The following is a 22652-nucleotide window of genomic DNA, read 5'->3' as shown; positions in this document are numbered from 1 at the left end:
CCCCCCCTCTCTCTCTCTCTGTGTGTGTGTGTGTGTAAGCACGTGTTAAGGAAGCAACAGATTTCAGAAGAGGCATGAGAACCTTTGGGGTTACAGGTACAGTGTGAATGCTGGGATCTGGACTCTGGTTCTCAGAGTCTTAAGTGTTCTCAAGCACTGAGCCATCTCTCTAATCCCAGCCATTGATGGAGTTCTGACCCTCATTTTCGAAAAAGCCCAAATAGGCTCAGGGTCAGATATGTGTGAGTCAAGGGAGAGAGGAGATTGCCTCTCCCAAGGCCCCTTAATGATACAGCTGGAAGTAATTATGTCTTTGGATCCTCAGCACTGTATCATGTCGTCTCTAGACAGAACTGTGTCCCCATTTACCCTCTCAGAAACTGATGGCTGCCTCTGTTTCAGTCCTGACTACCCACAGAAAATAGTCTTCTTTTTCTCATCAAGAATAGTGAATGTAAGACCTTGGATAACAGCCTTTCAAGCCACAGTCTCCTTTGAAGGCCATAGTGAGCATGTGTTCTCACCCTAGAGAGGGCTAGTGACCAGGACAGAACATGGACTCCCACAGTGTCCCGGGTCCCCACACAGGATCAGGAATAATTCTGGAGGGCCTGCCTTTTATTTTATTAAAAGAAAGATTTTATTTGCAGTTAATTGTAAAGCCAGGTGTTGTCAAGAATCAAGGATTATTTAAACCTAGCTAGCCCTTTGAGTTAGTCAGCTTTTGTTGCTGTGAGGAAACACCTAACAAGGCAACTCAGAGAGGACAGATCCAGAAGTTTCAGTCCATAGGAGTCATGGAGAGGCATAGTATCACGGCAGCAGAAACGTATTTTCTCAAGGCAGATAGAAACCAAGAGAGGAGAGGAAGGGGCATGGAACAGAATAAACATCTCCAATGACTTACTTTATTCACCTCCCCTCCCACTTCTACCATCTCCTCCTAACGCCATTGTATCATTCATCCATCAAAGGGAGCAATCCATTGATTATTCTCTGTGCTGCTTTAAGATGACTTGGCACAGCTAGAGTCTTCCAGGTAGAGGGGACCTTAACTGAGGGGCTGTCTACATCAGATGGCCTGTAGGCAAGTCTGTGAGGCATTTACTTGGTCATTGATGAGAGAGGGTCGAGGGTGCCACCACCGGGCAGGTTCTAGGTTGTAGAAGAAAGCAAACTGAATGAGCAAGGAGAACAAGCCATTAAGTAGCCTTCCTCCATGGTCTCTGTTTTAGTTCCTGCCACCATGGTCCTGCTTCACCTTCCACCCTGACTTCCCTTGATGATGGGCTGTATGTAGCCTGTAAGGCAAATGGACCCTTTCCTCCCCAAATTGCTTCTAGTCATTATGTTTTACACAGAAACAAAACTGAGACACAACGTCTCAATAATCTGTCTTCCCCACACTTATCGGCTTATAGTTACCAACTCCATGGAGGAGTTAACACCTCAATTTTCCTGCCTACTCTGTTAATTTCAGGAAATTTCCATCTAAACGTATTTGCATTTCAAGATTTACCTTTAGGGGTATGCATTGATTAGATTAGAGCTCTCAGGATTCAATAACTTCTCCACTCAAGCCCCCAACATATGCAATCCCATGGTATGGATTACATAGCTGCCTTCCCCTTACACCTTAAGAATCTGATTTGTTAAACATACAGAGGCAGTCCATTTTAGTTACAGACAGAATGTATTAAGCAATAGAGAAAGAGAGAGAGAGAGAACTCAGTGGAAGCAAAGAAAAAAGAATGTATGTGTATGTGTGCATGCATGTGTGTGATGCATATAGAGCACTAAGGTAAGTGTTTTGTACAAGTGGTAGCCAACACAGAATTGTTTATTGACAATTTCTCACCCTGATTGTTCAAAAGATTAGGGTACTCATGATTACAGATTTGTATAAATGATATAGATATATAATGTCTTATATTCAAATCAATAAGTTAGGAATGTTTAAACCCAAACTTGATACTTACAATGTTGTACATATTCATAAGGGCTGAGGAAAATAGAAATTACAGAAGTAATTTTGTGTGTGACCCAATTTCTCTGAGAATGTGGTGAATTTTCTATCAAGTAAAATATGAAGCCCCCTGGAAACGTGGAAATTTAAAATTCCCAAAACTTAGAAATCATGCAGGATTGCCCATCTGTTTCATAAATGATTATATATATATATATGTTTTATATACACATATATAATGGTTATATATGTGTGAGTGCATATATACATAATGATCATCTTTCTTATAGCATGATAGTTTTGTTGTTTGATTCCATTTTGAGTATTTATCATGTTTATTGGCTCAACCTTGAAGATGTAAGGTTATTTTTCCTTAAAACTCACCTGTGTGTTTTTCAATTAGTTAAGGCAGCTTACTTTTTTTTTCATGCCATTTCACCCAGCCCTCTGCCACAGCACTTCATTCCAGGCTTCAAAGCTAAACATAAGTGCTACTCTCAGAGCAGAATTTAGTGAAAAGATCGTGCTCCAATTACATTAATGGCTTAAGTGTATGTGTGTGTGTTGTTTAGGGTACTGGTTACCACTATTCACAAATATCTGGCATAGTGATTTGTCCCTGCATATACTGTTTTGCTTTTGTGGGGAAGAGCACAGTAGTGCTTACTGACACATAATTCTTATTCCATGCTGGGCACTGTTTTGGGGTTCTCCTGTAGATTTTACCAATTTAAATCATTTTAAAAAAACTACGAGGAAAGAATTCTTTCAATGCTGTGTTAAAGATGAAGAGACTGAGGCACATAGCGACAAAACAAACTGCCCAAAGTGCAAAGTACTTTAGCTGTGTTACTTGCTCTTTGTATGGGTGCAAGTCTTATGGATTCTGCTCGCTCGTAGCCTTCATTTTAAATACACTGTTTATATCCTTTTGACTAGAGACTAAACGCAACAATGCCTAGAGTGCTGAGAGCATTATCTCTCTTTGTCTTACCAGATACTGGCACAGCCCCTGGAGTAAATTGCCAGAACGTCATTGGAATAAATCAAGGGGAAGTCATATTCTCTTTTTTGTTTATCAATATTACCTTTCCTTTAATTCATTGGCAAAACTTTTCTGGCTGTGACCCTAAAATCATCCCACCCACTGAAACAGCAAAACAACAACAACAACCATCTTTGGTTTAGCCTGAGTCGCGGCAGGAAGACTCACTGCGTTTGTGGGAAGACATAAAGCTTCACTCGCTATGGTCCATAAAGTATCCAGAATAATTCTATGCATAGTCATTAAAGAACTCTATAAAAGGCACTGAATATTGAGACCACTCAAGCAATCTGATTGCTTAATTAAATCTCTAGAAATGCTCAATATGCACCAATTGAAACTGTGTCACCCATGGAAAGAGCGGCATGCCTTCTTTTCTCTCTCCTTTTTCATTTTTAGTTTATAATACCAATAACGACCTTAGCCCTGGCCTTCTCCTGGAGATTCATGACTAGCTGGGCTTTATGGCCCTCCACTGCCCTTCCTGTGGCCTACCAACTCCTCCCAACTTGTCATTTATCCTCTGCAAAACACTCCTCATCTTACCTTGGCTTGCTAAGGAATTCCAGTGTTTGTCAAAGCTGGTGGAGATTGCTTTGTGAATAGTGATTTGTGGATTCTTGGAAACCCTGTGGCAATATTGACATGGCTGAAGAGGATATCCTGATTAACCTCTGAGGTAGCCTTTGATACACTCACTGTGTACACAAAGAGCTTGCTTCTCTTCTCTCTGAATCTCTGTGTGATTTTTTTAAAAAGTATCTTACAGTAATATTTTCTGCTGTTAAAGCTTTGTTCTCTTGTATTTGGGAATGTGATGTTTTTAAGTGAGACAAAGTCTCACTCTGTCACCTGTATTGGTCTTGGATTCACAGTGTAGTTCAGGTGAACCTTGGACTCACAGCAGTCCTCCTGCCTCATCTTCCAGAATGCTAGGAGTAGACATGAGTCACTCTATCCAGCTCTCGTATGTTACCTTCTGGATCCAGCATGTGCACGTAATGTATTTTAGAATTACCTCAAAACTTGTTTTTAAGTCAGAGATGGGGATGTTACCTCTTAGAAAATAGTTGTGGATACCGTGCAGTGCAGGCAAGTTAAATTTTCTTGGACTATTTGCTGAGCCTGCTGGTACTACTGGAAACATCTGCAAATGGTTCCAATTCTATTTTTGCTTCCTTTGATTTATAATTGCCAAAAGATAGAGAAAACTTTAGCCTATGGTCACTTTTCTCCTGCTCTATAGCCTGAATACATAAATCCTCAGTTTCTGCTTTCCATCTATGCACAGCTGTACCAGTTGTGAAAACCTGTGTCACTGGTGTGAATGACTGTCTACTGTTATAACAGAATGATATTTGGACCAAACATTTGAATAGTGGTGTAGGAGGTCCTTCTGTATTTGTGTTGCTTTCATTGTTTATTAAAGAAACTGCCTTGGCCTAGTTGATAGGGCGGAACTCAGGTAGGCAGGGAAGATAGAACAGAATTCTGGGAAGAAGGGCAGAGTGGCAGATGCCATGAAGCTCCTGCCTGAGATGGACACTGGTTAGAATCTTTCCCGGTAAGCCACTACATTGTGGTGTTAAACAGATTTGTAGAAATGGGTTAGATCAGGATGTGAGAGTTGGCCAAGAAGAGGCTACATATAATGAGCCAGGCAGTAATTTAATTAATACAGTTTCTGTGTGGTTATTTCTGGAGTAAGCTAGCAGGGTGGCTGGAACCAAAAGCAGGCCTGCTCCTTCTACTACAGAATAGTGTACAGGGAGGGCATTGGCTTAGTTGTTAGAGTGCTTGCAACACAACCCTAAAGATCTGAATTTGATTCCTAGAATCTCCATAAAAATACACGAGTGTAGATGTTCAAGGGTACCAATAATCCCAGAGCTAGGGAGGTGTCAACAGGAGGATTCCTTGGGCTCCCTGGCAAACCAACATAGTCAAATTGGTGAGCTTCAGGTTTAGTGTGAGACCCTGACTGAAGAAATAATATGGAGAGCAGTAGAGGAATATACCTAATGTAGACCTCTCATCTGCACATCACATACTTGCACACTTGCACATGCATGCCTATGAATAATAACACACACACACACATGTGCACACAAATGTACAGGATATTTCCTAAGGTCTATGATTAACCTTATTCTGTGGAAGAGGAAGCTAGGTTCTGGGAGATAGAATGACTTGCCCCACATCATATTTTTGATAAAGAAAAGGGATATCCTGGATTTTCAAACTCTAAATATAGTCTCTCAGATTTTTAAATTCCCCGTCGTCCAAAGAGAGCTTATTGCTTGCTGTTTTATTCCTTACATCATTTCCTTCCTCCTGTGTCAGAGCAAATGAAGGCTCTTAGACATAAAGAGTTGCTACTCCTTACCATGAGTGCGGCACTTTCTCCTGTAGCATTTCCTGTTACCTTGACAATGCATGGAAGCAAGAACTGCTACCCCATTACAGAGAAGAAGGCTGCAACTTAAGGAGGTCAGGTGTGGTACTGCAGTCTAGGCTCTGACAGAGCTCATGCCAGTATTTGTGTCTTGTGAGGGTGTCAATTCTCTGCAGAAGTTTTATGATTTGGCAAATTTTTCTATTGCATAACATCAGCTATAGCAGATCAATGAGTTGAGAATGAAATCTTTGACAACTCAGAGCAAATAATGTTGTTGACCACAAAACGATGAAATTGTCCCCAGTTGGATGACAGCTTGAATAGCTATCTTTAGAGATGGCATGGAATAAACTTGAACAGTCACTTCAGATATGACCTAACCTAGCAAGTGTTTTTGTTTTTCCCAACTGTGACATTAAGTAATGTCATACAAATAAAAGACAGTTGGCTGGTTGGGTCCCTGTAAAGTTTGAATACTAGGCTAAAATCATAGAGGCATATCTTAATAAATTCACTGGGCTATGTGGGGCCAGAAAATTTGTTTATTTAATCCATTTCCTTTCTTTGGAAATATAAGAAGACTAGGCAGCTTGCTCTAAACTTTGAACAGTAGTTGGTTTCTTTCTTCTTCCAGTGAGTTGTTAATGAGTTTTATATCAACTGGATACTGGGCACTCTCAAAAACTAGGGATTTCACTGCATTCCACTGTGGGCTTGACACTGACCTAGGGCTGCCCTTGGAGAGCTCAGAGTCTAGCAGACAGACACTGGGTTCTTTGTTTCAGTATCGGCCCATAACCTACTGTGGTCTTCACTTAGGAACTGTGCTCCTGCCTGAGATCATTCTGAGTCCAGGCTGGTCATGATGTGACATCATGCACTTGGTATGATGAAGAGAATGCCATGTACATGCACACAATTCCTAGTCAGGGGATTCTCATATTGACCTGCTAAATTAGAGTAGGATAAAAGACATAACTTCAAAGGACCCACAACATAGTCCCAGGCTAACCCTAGGCATGGATAAGCATACGTGCCAGGTCCCTAAAGAGTTCTTTTTCCTTATAGCTTGACTCCAGTGTAGACCTTGTACAGAGGTGACAAAGGCTCCCCAAAGTCGTTACATCTCTCTCCTTCCTCTTCTTCTTCTCTGAGCCTTTCTGTATACAATTTATTCCATGACTGAGTCATTGGGGCATCTTGTTCTTCATCTTCTGTGAAGGATACCAGAGACCCCCATTAGGTCAAAGTCAGGAAAGTACAGAATGATTCAAAGTACATTCCATAGAGAAGAAAGAAACTCTTGAGAAACAAGATCGTTCTATTCATTCCCAAGTTTTTCACTATATGATCTTATTACACAGCATCAAAAGAACACAAATACAAAACCAAAATAAAACCCCAGCATCTTGGAACTCCAGGGTCCATGGTAATTTGTTTTCTGTTGAGAGCTTCCTTCTATGTCTCCATACTCTGGAGAACTTGGTTTGCTATCAATATTTAAAATGAAAATAAAGTAGTTCTTAAGAACGAAGATCACTTAAAACATAGTGCTACTTGAATGTCAAGAAGTCATTATGTTTAATAGCATTTTTTAAACTATTAAAGTTGAGTGGTTACTTTTTATTTTGCATTTACTCACTCATGGGAGACATTTATTTAGCCTTGTATGCTACAAATAGTGATTCTGTTAGTATGGAAGATTATCATCTTGAATAATGGTTTCATTTCTATAATATATCTTAGTGTAAGATATTCATTTTTACAGAGAAATGAAAATGCACAAATTGTTTAGAGGATGAAAATGCAGTGAAACTTGTGCCCATAAAGGTACAGACTTGCAAAATTGAAAAATGCTATAATTATTTTGAGTTGTATGGTATAGTTTAATGACCTTTAGGGGAATTGGAAACAAAAAAAAAAAAACAAAGAAAAAATCTTTAGATTATCCTGTTAAGTCTCTGATATCACCCCTTTCTGTGACATAATTTAAAAATACAAGAGCTTAAAAGCCTAAAATATATAATTTCCTCTTTTCCATCTTCTCTCACATTCTTCCTTCTCCCTACTCCATCTTGGAATCATGACTTCTTGTGTAATTATAGCCACGTGAATATTTTTCTTCTAATTTTTTGAGTCTTCTATCAGATGTGTGGAGTTAATTCAATGAGTTCTAAACCAGAGAACATTGTAAATTCCAGACACAGATGGCATCATTTTCTGAGTCTATTTTATTTTGAGTACAAATCAGAAATGTAGAATGAACTGAGAGCAACTAGGGGCACAGATGTGTGACATGAGGAACAAAATACGTGGCTCTTTTGTAGACAGTAACTGATACTTGAGTGTTTGTAGCTCCAAGGTTGCATAGTCTTGGGACTTTTATGAACGGCAACTTTTAATGAAAAGAATCACTGATTATTGAGTGCCTACTGTACAGCAAGTGTTATATTCTGCCCTTAGTAATTTCATCCATGGATAAGTGACAGAAAAATCAACTTGAGAATGCAGCTAAAGTTTGCCAATGTTTCTGGTCCTCAGCTCTGCTTATTTGGTGTTGTGAGTTTTACCAGCAAGATAGAGGAGGCTCCTGAGTCCCAGAACTGACCCTGTGGAAGGAGACCCACTTCATTGGGGAGGCCAGCCTCTGCATTTTATGATGTTTAGCCATGCTTCCTGTATCCATTACATGAGAATAGTGCCTTCCCCAGGGTTTTGCCAACCAAAAGTGTTTCTAGATATGTCTAGGGTTCTTCGGTGACACACTAAATGCTGTGAATGAAAATGACTGTCAGATGCTCTGGAAGCCATCTTCTCAGGCCTGCCGAGAAAAATAAGTCTATGTAGAACTGCCTGGGAAAAATACCCCAAGATTCATTGTCTTTAGATCTATTCAGGGAGATGACCTACCTTTGACGTGATCTCCATGATGTCACCCCCAAAACCCACCTCTGATTGGCAAGCTCAGATCACAGTGTAGGGTTGGAGGTGGAGCATAACCTACACAAGACAAACAAGAACTGGAGGAGAGAAAGCATCCCTCCACCTCATTCCCTCAAAAGAAACCAGGCTGGGGGCATCTCCAAGTGGTGGAGAGACCACTAATGAGAGAGAGCATGTGTCTATGCCAGAAAAATTAATCATGTTTATTTCTCCAACAACTGTCTGAGGCACACAGAGCAACTAAACAGCCCAAGGTCACGTGGCTAATGAGCAGTCTGCTACGCCGTCTTTTTATTACCTGAATCAAAATCATGGGTATTGAATAGCATAGGACAAGGCACTCCTCTCCTGTACGGTTCTAGGGCTATGAGAGCTAACAAGCAGCCAGCATCCAAATGTGTTTGCTGGGCTTCCCTGCTGCTCAATGACTTGTCTCTCACTGATTCTGGAGAGCAGGGTGAGAGACATGCTATCAGGAGTCTGCTATAAGATTGAAATTAAATTATTTCTCTCTCCAGTTATAGTAACTAAAATGGCCGAACGCTGTGTTTACATCCGTGTCCCTCCTACATTAGCACTTTCCTCTGGCTCATTAGGAGTTAACTAGGTTTTTTTTTTTTTTTTCTAACTTAGGAAAGCAGTGGTAATGTCTGCAACTGTTTCTGTTGGGAAATGTGTTCTGAATACTAAACCACTGGCTCCCCAGCCGACTTTGGGAATTCAGTATGCTTCTAAGCAAAGGGGTGGGGGTCTAAGTAGGAAACTCACTCTGCTTTAAGGTGTTTTATTTTTTCCAGGAGATTTAAAGTATTTGTCCAAAGTTTCAACCTTCTGTTTGGATTTCTAATAATAGTGAAATGTATACGATTCCCTCTGCTCCAGGTTCAGGAAGACCCAAAGCTAAGCCTACATATAGTGATGAGAATGTGTGCAATCAGCTACAGTCACAAGTCATCAATATGCCCGTTTTAATTGGAGGTCTTTCTTTGCTAATCCTACCCAGACAGGGTACGTGTCCTTGTATCTCAAGAGATTTCCACTCAATCTTGAGCTCAGAGTTGATTCACTTACATTAGATAGAAAGGAAACATGGCTGCCTTGTTTTGTGAGGTGCATGCGTTGGTTTAATTTTATCTGCATTTATGTATTTAGTGTGTGTGTGTGTGTTTGAGAGATAGAGAGAGAGAGAGAGAGAGAGAGAGAGAGAGAGAGAGAGACAGATAGGGGGGTGGGAACACGTGACATGCTGCATGTGTGGAAGATGGAGAACAACTTCTCCCTTTCAATCATGTGGTTCCCAAGGTTTGACGATCTTTGTCAGGCTTGATAGCGTTTACCTATTTAGCCACCTAGCTGGCCTTTTTAAGGCTCTTCAAAGCCATGAGAGGAGGGAGAAAGGAGATCTCCTGATCTATGTTCTCTCTGGGGACAGGATCTTAGATCTATCTGACTTTGGAAATCTATGTGTATTACAGAAATGTCGTTCCTCCCTCCCACCAGTGTCTTCAACAGTTTAATCCATTTCCTTACAGAGCTGCCATTTTGAATGGTTGCCATTTACTTCTAACCCCAGAGCAACTCTTGCAAAGCATTATGGTAATGAATGGGGGAATATCTCATTTCGTAAATTTAGTGAAGGTTTTGCTCACTCACGGGGCCTCTTTGGTGAATTATTCTCTTGAGGATATGTGAGGATTCAGACATAAAAGGGATAAGAGCGTCGCTGTAGTCGCCTTTCCGTCTAAAGAACTGGTACCTGTGGAAGTGCATTTGTGTGAAACCTGTTCAAGAATTGCAGAAAACAGCTGCACAGAATCTTGGGAGAAACAGCTTTAGCTTTCTATAATTTCTGCAGTGTTTAAGGACTGAACTAAAGGAATGTGAAATCAAGATGATTGACATTGCTAAGCTTTTTTTTAAAAAAAATGCTGCACACATGGTCTTTTTAAAAAGAGCACTCCACACGCGAAGCATAATTGCCCCTGCTTCTGCAAAGCCTTGCCTTCAATAGAGTTGCATTTCCCTGATAGAACTGATTAAAATAAATTAAATGAACCACTCACTTATTCTTTCAGTTTGCAAACTTTGAAATTTTTAACAGGGCTTTTATACAGGCGTACCCGGTGCAGGCAGCGCTACAGACTATGGTAGCGTGTATTATAAGTACACAGTTGAAAACCTAGATAAAAATGTTTTCAGGAAAGGGAGGGAAAGGATGCAATGCCTAGCTCACGAGATATCAAACCTCTGTTGCTTGACCATCAAGCTATCTTTTGGTGCCTTTTCAAGCTGTTGGCTCTTGCCACCACTGTCTAGTCCTTTTTTAAGATGTGAGTTGCTTTGGGTGAGCTGTTATTTTCCTTCCAAAGTTTTACATAACCATCCTGTAAATGTTGATGACAGAAACAAAATTCTTGGGCTAGGCTCCCATTTCCATGTTTTCTATAATCATTATGTTGACCCCTTAAAAACAACAGTATGTGTATAGATAGGAGTGTGTGTATTTAGATGCATGTGTGCATAGATTCTGTACCTTATTTACATCACACTACTAATTATATAAAATTGCTTTAGTATTATAATTGTATTACTGTTATAAATTGCATTTATATTGTATTATTAACTATGTCTTATCTGTATGCATTTCATAGCTGAGCTTGTTCCAACACTTTTCATAAGGCAGTCTCAACAGATCATGCTTGTGGTTTATCCACTTATGAAAAAAACATATTACTTTAGTCTTAATTCAATGTCACACCACATCAGATAAAATACATCTGAGTTTATAAAAATGTTGCAGAATAATACCTGCTTGGCTTAAGTAACTTATTGGGTTTGTGGTAGTTATTTATTTATTTATTTTTTTAGAAACACTCACTCATTGATCAATTGAATGACTGCAGAGTAACTATAAAACGAAGTGGGGAAAGAGAAGAGAAAGCACAGAAATTACCAAATAAGACAGAGTGGCAGGAAAATAGCAGAAATAATCCACTAATTTTCAAGTTTTTTTTTTTTCTAAATCAGATTCTATCTCACTGTATCTGTTGCCGTTTGGTATAATCAATCTTAAATACGTGGTTGACTTAATATTTTTTTTCCACTCTGAGAAATTTGGGGGCATTAAAGGCTAAAGGAGGCAGTGAAGTCATTAAACATTCTGATCAGGTTTCCTCCAGGTCTTGCTGCTGGGAGAATGTCTTATGGGTAAATTTCCACTCTCTCAGCAGGGTGTGTTTTGCATGAACCGAGTCCCAGGAGAAAATGTTATTCCACACAACAAAGCCTTGGCGGTGACTCATATTAAACTGACCAGGAGGAGGGAGGGAGACACTGACCTAGGGGAGGGAGGACAGGACACAATTTACTTTCTGAAAACTGACTCCAGCTCTCTGGGAAATGAAAGTCCTCCCAGTTCTGCGTTTCCCTTCCATACTTTTCATATAAAAAAAAAGTATTTTCCATGTGTCATAAGGATTTTCAGCGCTGAAATGAAGATTCTTAGTCAAGGGGAGAAAAACCAAGAGTCTTTTCCGGAGGAAAAAAAACAAAACAAGTCTCTGTCACCTACTGTTGTTAGTTAAAACACACGTAATTGACAGGATGGCTAATTTCATAAAACCATTCCTGTCTCCCCACCAGAAACCAGACCCTAAAACGTACTGATCTGAAAGACATTCCTTCCTCAGATTTGAATGTTTCAAACACCACAGAACCTAAAAATGGATTCTTCTCACATGTACTAAACCAACTTGAACTGCAAAAGCCTTTCTTTTCCAAAAGGTTAGCAATTAGCAGCCCGTGGCTGCCCTGATGTTTCCTATTGTTTCAAGGCTCCTTGATGAAGTGAAACAGGTCTACAGTCTGATCCTTTTAATTATCTTTTTTATTATGCTAACATGTTCCGGGGTCCTAAACTTCCCCAGGATTTATTGATAAGGGTGCCTTCCACTTGTACTATCCCATTTCATTGCTGTTTTTATAATGGTTTCTAACTAATAAAATGTTATCTTATTCATTTTGTTTATATGTAATAAATCAGATGCCTTTCCCCTTCTTCACAAGGCAGATCTAGCTGGGAGAGACGGCCTCAGTGTGTTAAACCCATGACGTCTTTTGCATACAAATAGAAATTAGTACAAGAGCATTTCATTAAGGAAAGTATTGCTGCTTCTGCCTGACCTAGGGAAAATTAATATTCTAAATACAAAATCACATGATTCAGGATTGTGTCTCTGCAGCAGCTAAAGCTATAAGAAGATGCCTGGAATAAAGGCTAGATTTCTTCTGTGTTCCTTCTGCAGTATTATTTACTCAGTGAAGGAGATAGAATTGATGGAAAAATGGTGGGTGGGATTTGCAGGCAGCTGTGAACCCCAGATGTTTTATTTATTCACCAAATATTTATAAAGCCCTTGGGACAGGTGTGGGGTGGGGGTGAGCAAGAAACACGGCCCCCACAGAGCATATTCTTTTTTCAAGGAAAAAATGGAAAACAAACAGATGATGATGTCAACAAATGCTCACTTTTGATTTGTAAGAGAACTGTCTGGACATTGAGAGTGTTTAGCATTAGGCTTCATTCACTTCCTTTTTTTTTTTTTTCTCAAAGGCTACCGGGGGAAGGGAAAAAGAGATTAATGGAATATATTTGACATGAAAGCAAAAGGAAGGGATCCAGCAGGAGAAGGGGAGGAGGCAAAGGTGAGTTGGAGGGAGTAATAAGGTGTAGTGATTGTGTGTGTGTGTGTGAAAATGTTACAGTGAGATCCATTAGCTCGTGTACTGCCTAAAAATAAACTCAGTTTTAAAAATAGGCCAAAAAACACCTATCCTTCAGATGCCCTGCCTGATCTTGGGGACAAGGGCAGCTCAGCTACCACAGTGGTCTCCAGGGCCCCTGTACGGGAGATGCTGTGTTGTGCTGGGGAACCTTCCTTCCCTCCACATTCCGCTGAGGGAGTGGGGGTTGCGTAAAGCTGACAGAAAGTGCTGCTATTCTTCCTGAGTGTTGCAAAGCTTTGGGGCCCAGGACAGCATGGCCAAACCCGTGGGGCTGAGAAGAGTCACGCTAAAAGGAAAACATGGCTAAGTCTAGGCTGTAAGGAAAGGGGATGTTCAGTGTCTGGGAGTGAGCAAGGAAACGCAGGTTGAAGGCACATGGCAATGGTTACTGGTTGGCTGAGCTTTGATGATGCTGTAGGAATTTTAAAAGCGGGGTTATGCGGGGTTATAGTGTACATAGCAGTACCTGAGAGTATCTACTGCCAATTTCTCCATTTCAGTTAGTTAACCTTGGCCCACAAATGCTAGATGAAAACTTTCAGAAGTAAGTCATTCCTAACTCTTACTTTGCACCTGTCTGGGCAGTGTGATGAAATCCTGCACAGTCCTGCTTTTCAGTACGGGATGTGAATTATCCCTTGACTAGCATATCCGCACTGTAAATGCCACTGGCTTGATAGTCTCTTACTAGCTGTCACGACTACTGGTCCAATAGTTGGCTCTCATCTACATGTGATTCTTGGGGGGAAATGCAAGGCAGACAATAGAACTTACCTCAAAAACGGCTTGGCAGTGTGCTTGTCTCATAATAAGAACTTAATGTCTGCTAGATATTTTAATTCATTTACTAATTTCTAATTTACTAATATTTTACTTAACTTTAGGAATTTTACTAAATTTACTCATATTTTAATTCATTTAATCTATTTACTAAGAACCTATGATGGGCCAATATCCCTCCCAAGCACTGAGAATATGGGCTAATCAAGAAAGCGCAAGCCCTCCCCTGAAGGGGTTTGCAGGATTGTCTGCCTGACTCTGGCATGTATTGTATTGTAGTTAGCTATTAGCATGTGCTTCCCTTGAGTTTCTATCTGCCTCTCAGTGCCAGTCACATAGACTTGTACATGAAAAGTACTTTCTGTATGTCTGCTAAAGGAAACGTCCGCACAGACACCCATCATATGTCCAGCAGGAGCAAACCCAGAGCCAAGGCAGGGCAACAGTGCTCACTAAGAAAAGTATGGCTCAGTGGTTAGGGAACTAGTGTGGGCTTCAAGATTTCCTTTGAATTTTGGCTTTTATGTTTACATACTGTATAACCCATTTCTCTTCCTTGGCCCTAACAAGATAATACCTGTCACCCTAAGGATGCTATTCAGAGTTCAAAGAGATAATGGAGATGATTTATATTGTATGTTATACATGGTGCATTGCCTGAAAGTATTTAACATATAATATAGTATATTATGTACTGCACAGGGAATTAGCTTGAATAAATGAACAAATTACAGGTAAATTAACAAATTAACTAATAAATTGTTGACATAAGATATTTATTTTATATTCATTTGTACACACTGTTTTGACAGGATTTCATCATGTGGGCTACCCAGTTGTTAAACACTTTTCTATTGAAACAGAAGCCAAGGATGGCAGGTATTTCCTGTCTTCACTCACTAACAGCAAAATCTTGGCCCAAACTTTAAGTGTGATTATCTTGTTTGGATTATGAAGAATGATACAAAGAGATAGGGATAAGCAGACAAAAGTCATGCCATAGTGTTGGTGTCCAAGGCACCTCTGCCTAGCAGTACAGAGTACTGAAAATGAGACCAGGGCCACTGTGGGTACCACAAGAGCTTGGCTGTGCTCTGAGGTTTTTTTTTTTTTATCATTTCTAGTCTAGGTCTTCAATCATCAGCTCAATTCCTTGACCACCCTATGCATTCACTTCCTATTTAACACTTAAGTCAAAGTTGATTTCTATTGCTTGGAACTAACAACCCTGAGTAGAACATAGGCTAGGATTTTAAGTCTAGAGATTTGAGCTTTACATTATTATAGCATTGATAGAGTTGCTTAGGAGATATTGAAGGTTATTTGTATTATTAAAAAGTAAACTTGGAAACAAATCAATATGAAATCTTCCCTCTTATTCTTCCTAAACCAACAAAAGCCAGATACCCAGCTGAGAAACTCACACTCGGGAGAAAAAGCAAGCCTTATTTTATAGTCCTTGAGTGTGGTCCAAATCCAAATGTGATGATGCTTAGAAAATGTCATTTTCTTTTTTATTGTTTTTATTGAGCTATCTATTTTCCTCCACTCCCATCCCTTCCTTCACCTCCCCTTATACCCTCTTCCATGATTCCAAATTTACTCAGAAGATCTTGTTTTTTTCTACTTCCCATGTACATTAGATTTATGTATGTCTCTGTTAGGGTCCTCGTTATTGTCTAGGTTCTCTGGGATAGTGAATTGTAGGCTGGTTTTTCTTTTTTGTACATCTAGAAGACACTTATGAATGAGTACATATTATATTTGTCTTTCTGGGTCTGGATACCCTTACTCAATATGGTGTTTTCTAGATCCATCCATTTGCCCACAAATTTCAAGATGTCATCATTTTTTTCTGCTGTGTAGTACTCCGTTGTGTAAATGTACCACATTTTCTTTATCCATCCTTCATTCAAGGAGCATTTAGGTTGTTTCCAGGTTCTGGCTATTAAAAGTAATAATGCTATGAACATAGTTGAGCACATGTCTTTGTGGTCTAATTGAGCGTCCTTTTGCTATATACCCAAAAGTAATATTGCTGGATCTTGATGTAGGTTGTTTCCTAATTTTCTGAAATATTGCCCTGCTGATTTCCAAAGTGGCTGTGCCAGCTTGCACTCCCACCATCATTAGAGGAATGTTCGCTTTATCCAACATCCTCTCCAGACTAAACAGTCATCAGTGTTTTGGATCTTGGCTATACTTACAGGAATAAGATAGAATCTCAGAGTTGTTTTGATTTGCATTTCTCTGATAGCTAAGGATGTTTGACATTTCCTTAAGTGCCTTTTAGCCATTTGAGATTTGTCTGTTGAGAGTTCTCTGTTTAGGTCTATCCCCCATTTTTTAAAATTGGATTATTTGTTTTTTTGATATCAAGTTTCTTGAGTTGTTTGTATATTTTGGAGATTAGTCCTCTGTCTGATGTGGGGTTAGTGAAGATCTTTTCCCATTCTGTAGGCTGCCGTTTTTTCTTGTTGACTGTGTTCTTTGCTTTACAGGAGCTTTTTGGTTTCATGAGGTCCCATTTATTAATTGTTGCTCTCAGTATCTGAGCTACTGGGGTTATATTTAGTAAGTGGTCTTCTGTGCCAATGCATTCAAGTGTACTTCCCACTTTCTCTTCTATGAAGTTCAATGTTTTATGTTGAGGTCTTTGATACATTTGGACTTGAGTTTTTTGCATGGTGATAGATATGTGTCTATTTGTATTCTTCTACATGTTGATATCCAGTTATGCCAGCCAGTATCACTTGTTGAACATGCTTTCTTTTTTCCATTTGATATTTTTTGTTTATTTGTCAAAAATCAGGCTTTCATAGGTGTGTAGATTGATATCTGGGTCTTCAATTAGATTCCATTGATCCTCCTGTATGTTTTTATGCCAATACCAGGCTGTTTTCATTACTGTAGCTCTATAGTAGAATTTGAAGTCTGGGATTGTGACATCTCCAGAAGTTCCTTTATTATACAGGACTGTTTTAGCTGTCCTGTGTTTTTTTTTTTTATTTTCCATATGAAGTTGAGTATTGTTCCCTCAAGGTCTGTGAAGAAATTTACTGGGCACTGCATTGAATCTGTAGATTGTTTTTGGTAAGATTGTCATTTTTACTATGCTAATTTTACCTACCCAAAAGCATGGGAGATCTTTCCAGTTTTTGGTGTCTTCTTCAGTTTTTTTCTTCAAAGATTTAAAGTTCTTGTCATATAGGTTTTACACTTGTTTGGTTAGTTACTCTAAGATATTTTATGTTATTTGTGGCTATTGTGAAGGACAATGCTTCTCCTATTTCTTTCTTAGTTCATTTATTATAAAAGAGGGCTACTGAGTTGTTTGAGTTAATCTTGTACTCTGCTACTTTACTGAAAGTGTTTATGAGTTGTAGACGTTCCTTGGTAGAATTTTTGGGGTTACTTATATAAACTATCGTATCATACATTAACAAATAGTTAGAGTTTGAGTTCTTCTTTTCCAATTTATATCACCTTAATCTTCTTTTATTTTCTCATTGCTTTAGCTAGAATCTCAAGAACTATATTGAATGGATATGTAGAGCATGGACTTCCTTGTCTTTGTTTCTGATATTAGTGGGATCACTTTGAGTTTCCTTTCCATTTAGGTTGATGTTGACTGTTGGCTTGCTGTATATTGCCTATATTATGTCTAGGTACTATATGAGGAATCTGGGAAAATGTTGACTATAAGTCAATGCAGAAGGCTAGTTCTTTATATCTTTTTTAAAAATTTATTTATTTATTTATTTATTTATTTATTTATTTATTGTGTATATGCATGCCCACCAGAAGAGGGCGCTAGATCTCATAGATGGTTGTGAGCCACCATATGGTTGCTGGGGATTGAACTCAGGACCTCTGAAAGAGCAGCCAGTGCTCTTAACCTCTGAGTCATCTCTCCAGCCAGTTTTTTATATCTAAAATGTGTCCCAGCTCTTTGCTTTAGCATGCTCATGGAATTCAGTGTTTGTGAGAGTTGTTGTCTAAACCTCAGAGAAGGTCACCAACACTTGTACAAGCTGTAGTTAATACAGTGTTTTTTTTTTTTTTTTTTTTTTTTTTTTTTTTTTTTTAAATCTAGAAGGTAGTTTTAATAGAGGACACTGTAAGGAAACACTTAAAGTCTACCTGGGTGTTTGTGCCATAACTCCTGGAGTAGAGTGGAGCCTTTCATGGTTGATTTTACATTGTAAAACAAAACAAAGAATAGGGTACAAAATGGTGAGGGACAAACAAATTTGAGAGAGGGACATTAGAAGTTAGCCTAGTTCATTCTGGAGTGTTTACCCTGGTAGCAAAGACAGGGGAGGCCTGGCAACTGACCAACCCTGCAACTACCCAGGCCCAAAATCAGAGTTATGAGTTGGCCCACCCCATCTATGATCTGCTGGAGCATGTGAAGGGGCTGGACCAGTCCTGCAGATCCAAAACTACAGGATCTCCATGACACAGGGCAACAACTGGATAACCAAGTGGAGTCCAAGCAAGGCCCAGTATCCATAGTGTAGCAGAAACTCACTATGTCATACACATATTCCATGACAAGACTTTTCCATTTTCTTTATTTCTTTTTTTTTAAATTTTATTTTTATTTTGGGGAGAAGGTTGCAAGAGCAGAGGGTGGATACAAAGTGGAAATTGATGGGATCGAGATGCATGATATAATTGACCCAAAGAATAAATGAAAAGAAAGTTTAAAAAAAAGTAAGTAGATTAGCGACACCAAAGAGCATTGATCAAGCATGCCTGCTTTAGTCAGTGGGTAGGGGTATATGGACAGTTTCTGGGAATATTCAGTTGGAAAGATTGCTGTGAGGAGTATGGAGTTCTGTTATGGGAATGGCAGTGCTGAGTGACAGTTTCGATGTCCATTATTTCACCTTGGACCAATCCTTTAGCTTAGTGCCTTGCCACATCTTGACAGAGATGTTCTTTTCTCAGATAAAGATTTCCATTCTTCGCTGGATCTTTGGAGAATGTGACTTGAAGTTCTGGATCACAGTGTTTTTTTGCATTCATCACAGTCAGTTACGTGAGGACAGCAAGGTGCCTTAGAAGGCATTGGTTGTAGAATCCAGGCGTACCTGGTTTTGAATCCCCACACCTCTCTGTTAGCATCTCTGAAATGTTGCAGCCTCATAGTATTAGTTTGACCTTTTATTGCTGGTATAAACACCTGCCAAACAATTTTTTTTTTTTTTTGGTTTTTCGAGACAGGGTTTCTCTGTGGTTTTGGAGCCTGTTCTGGAACTAGCTCTTGTAGACCAGGTGCTGGGATTAAAGGCGTGCGCCACCACCGCCTGGTTCTAGACTGTGTTTCTTTAGAAGACTTCACGACTTATATATTGTGTTAGGCCTTTAATCCCAGCACTTGGGAGGCAGAGGCAGGCAGATCTCTGTGAGACATACATATATTGTATCTCCCAAATCTATGGATTGAATATATTGTGGGAGGCACACAATATCAAAACTGCAGCACCCATCATAATTATTTCATCTCTACTGAGTTATAATTAATCATTCATTCATTTGTGCAAATATTTCTTGAATACTTTTTATGTGCCAAGTGAATATAACAGGCAAAACATTGTTTTCTAGTGGTTTAGATGAGATATTTTTATATGTATAAATAAGCATCTAACATCAGATATCAAATTATCACTCGTTGCTTTCCACCCTGCTGGCTTCTAACTATATATTGTTCTGAGGAGACCTGATGAGGGCAGAGCAATTGGGATAGACAATGACCTTCTTTAAGAACAGATATTGTATCTAGCTAAGAACATTCTATATTCATAGGGCCTTTAGGGAAGCAGCCTTGGGAGTTCTTTGCTGGTTTGAGTAAGCATAGGTGCATTCAAGAGAAGCCACAGGGAATTATATCCTTTCCTCAAATGACGAGTCCAGCCGGGGTCCTCTCCAACAAACTCTTTGAACATCAGTTTCTTTATTTTTCCATATCTAATCTTTTCCCTCTCCACAATTCCCTGCCTCCCGTGACAGCAAAAGAATAAAATACATGAAAGCGTGAAAGTAAAAATGTTTCAGCTCTTAGAAGAATATCTCTGTCTCTCCCTCTTTGCAAAGGGAAGAAATATTCTAAAATCCAGATGTTCCCATAAGGGCATTCTACTTGAAATAGAAATCAGAAATCAGGGCATTGCCTCCCACACTCACCTGCCCTTTATACACTGGTGACCTATACATCGTCTTCCATTTCTATTCTTTAAATTTTATAAAAGTTAAACTAGCTGTCCATCAAGGAAATATAAGCTAGTTAATAAACAAATTTAGCTCACAATACCAGAATAGAAACGAAACTATAATGATTTTACAGTGTCAGAGAATTATAGTGCACAATTCCCAGAATCCAGAGGCATAAATATTGATGGACATGGTTCTTGTCACAAGTAAGAGACATGGATTAATCCCTTTTCCCCACTGGATTTGATTTTCCACAAGAGGGGTTCACACTCTTACAATGACAAGGAAGAGCTAAGGGAAGTTTGGTTTCTTATCCTTCCTGGCTAGTGTGTGTGTGTATGTGCAGGTGCATACATACCTGTATGGACATGTGATGCCAGAGAAGGATGTCATGCATCCTGTTCTGTTATTCTTCACCTTACTCCTTTGAGACGCATCCCTCATTGAACTGGGAACTAGGTTGTCAGCCATCAAACCTAGGGATTCTCTTCTGTCGCCTCCTTCCACAGTGTCAGGTTTATAGGCGCACACATAACTACCATCGTATGTAGGAACCTGGGATTGGAACTCAGGTGCTACTGCTTGCATAGCAGGCAGTTTTACCCACAGAGATTTCTCCCTATCTCCTTACGTAGCTACAGTTTTTGTTTCTTTGTGATATGTAGAGTTGAATCTTGAACCTTGTCCATGCTAGGTAAACTCTATGCCACTGAACTGTACCCCAAGCGCTCTCTTGTTTAGTTTTGCAGGTGCTCCACAGAAAATTGTTTATGGAAAAATTCTGTTGTGTTTATCATCAAGTAACCAGCAACTGGAAATTGTGCTTCTGTTTGTACAGATAGTGGTTTTCTTTTTTCTCTCATGTGAGGACATTGATGCTCTCAGTATGAGTGAGAGTTGAAATTTCCTAGATATCCGTTTGTGGGGTTCATAGTGAAACTTGAAAAATGCATCCATCGTACATGTCATTCTTTTAAGGGTGGGGGGGCAGAGCGGACCTGCTGGACTTTCCCTGGGGCTGAGTGTGCTGAGTGTGATGGTGAGCATCGATGACTCAGACCTCCCCGCTGGCCACCAGGGAGAAACACACACACTGAGTTGGGAGTCTGTCAAAGCAGATATTGTTTAATTGCATCAGGCAGGAACTTACATAGGCTGAGATAGGGGGTGGGAAGCCTGAAATGTGTTGAGGCAGAGCAAGGAACAAGGGCCAATAATATTCCGCCACGTTAGCAGTGGCTGGGCAGAGGTGGGCCTAGGTCAGGTTGTGTTGAGTCACTTCCTGTGTGAATGTTATACCAGAGACAGGTCTTCAAACTCGAACTAGGCTCAGAAAGTTACACTAGGCCTCATGCAAACTCAAGTTAGGCTCAGGAAGTTACACTGGGCCTCATGCCAAGGCCTCATGAGGTTCAACATGGGGCCAGGTAATCCAGCATGGGGAACAGGTTACCAAAAGTCAGCTAAATGCCTGAGAGAGGTCCTACTCTCACTGTTAGAAGCCTTACTAAGAGACCAAGCTATACAATTGTCATACACATAAGATCTCTGCCCACTGCTTCTAGAGATAGCTGCCTGTTCTAGGGCAGAGCCAGGTAGCCCCATAGCAGTTGACCTAACTGCCAGTCCCAGTCTTGAGTAAACTACTATCCCAAGGAGGGACTCCTAGTCTGCTACTGTTGCCAATGCCTGGACTTGATCCAGACATGTACTTCTCTATGTCGATCCACCCAAGTGTCTTGAACATAAGAGTTCAATTGGCCTTAAATTAATGTCCTGATCACAGGGCCCTAAGACCCGACTCTCCCTCTCACTAATTTGAATCTTCTTAGATTTATCTTACATAACTCATGATGAAGACTGTTAGCCTCATGGGATTGTCTTGCTCTCTGTGGGAGAAAATTAATGTGAAAAGCTTAGTAAATAATCAAGTACTGCATCAACGTAATTTATTCATGTGTTACACAGCAACAACTGTGTGCCAAGACCTGCTTCAAGGGCTTTATAGATCTTTGCTTAAGTAAACATCATATCAATCATGGGAGATGTTTTCTAAGGATCATCATCATCTGTTGTTCAGGGCAGAGCTGTGTGGTGTAACTATACCACTGGTACCACATACTTGACCATGACGCCATGCATTCGGTGATATGTGATTATTAGTGCTAGGATTAGAAGCTTTATAACAGAAGGCACAAATGGATTGCACTTTTTCTTATTTATGATCTTGTGAAAGTAGAACCAATTGAGAAATGCTGGAGATAAAAGCAGAAATTAATCAATGAGGAGAGCGAGGCAGTGTTGATAGGAATGTTTTTAAGCCAGTTCTCTGGAAAGACCCATAAAAAGGGAAATTTCCTGGAAGTCTCATGAAGAAAAGAACAGTAAACACACACACACATAAACAGAGATGATAAAAGATATGATCCCAAATAGAGATGAAGGGAAAGAACAAGAGCATATTGTCCACAGATGTGCGTTAACTTTGGTCACTTGCATTTCCTTAGGAAATTGAT

Source organism: Alexandromys fortis, unplaced genomic scaffold (genome assembly GCF_014885135.2).
Source record: "Alexandromys fortis isolate MF-2015 unplaced genomic scaffold, M_Fortis_MF-2015_v1.1 scaffold_0, whole genome shotgun sequence".
NCBI lineage: Eukaryota > Metazoa > Chordata > Mammalia > Rodentia > Cricetidae > Alexandromys > Alexandromys fortis.
Note: the sequence above shows the minus strand (reverse complement) of the source record.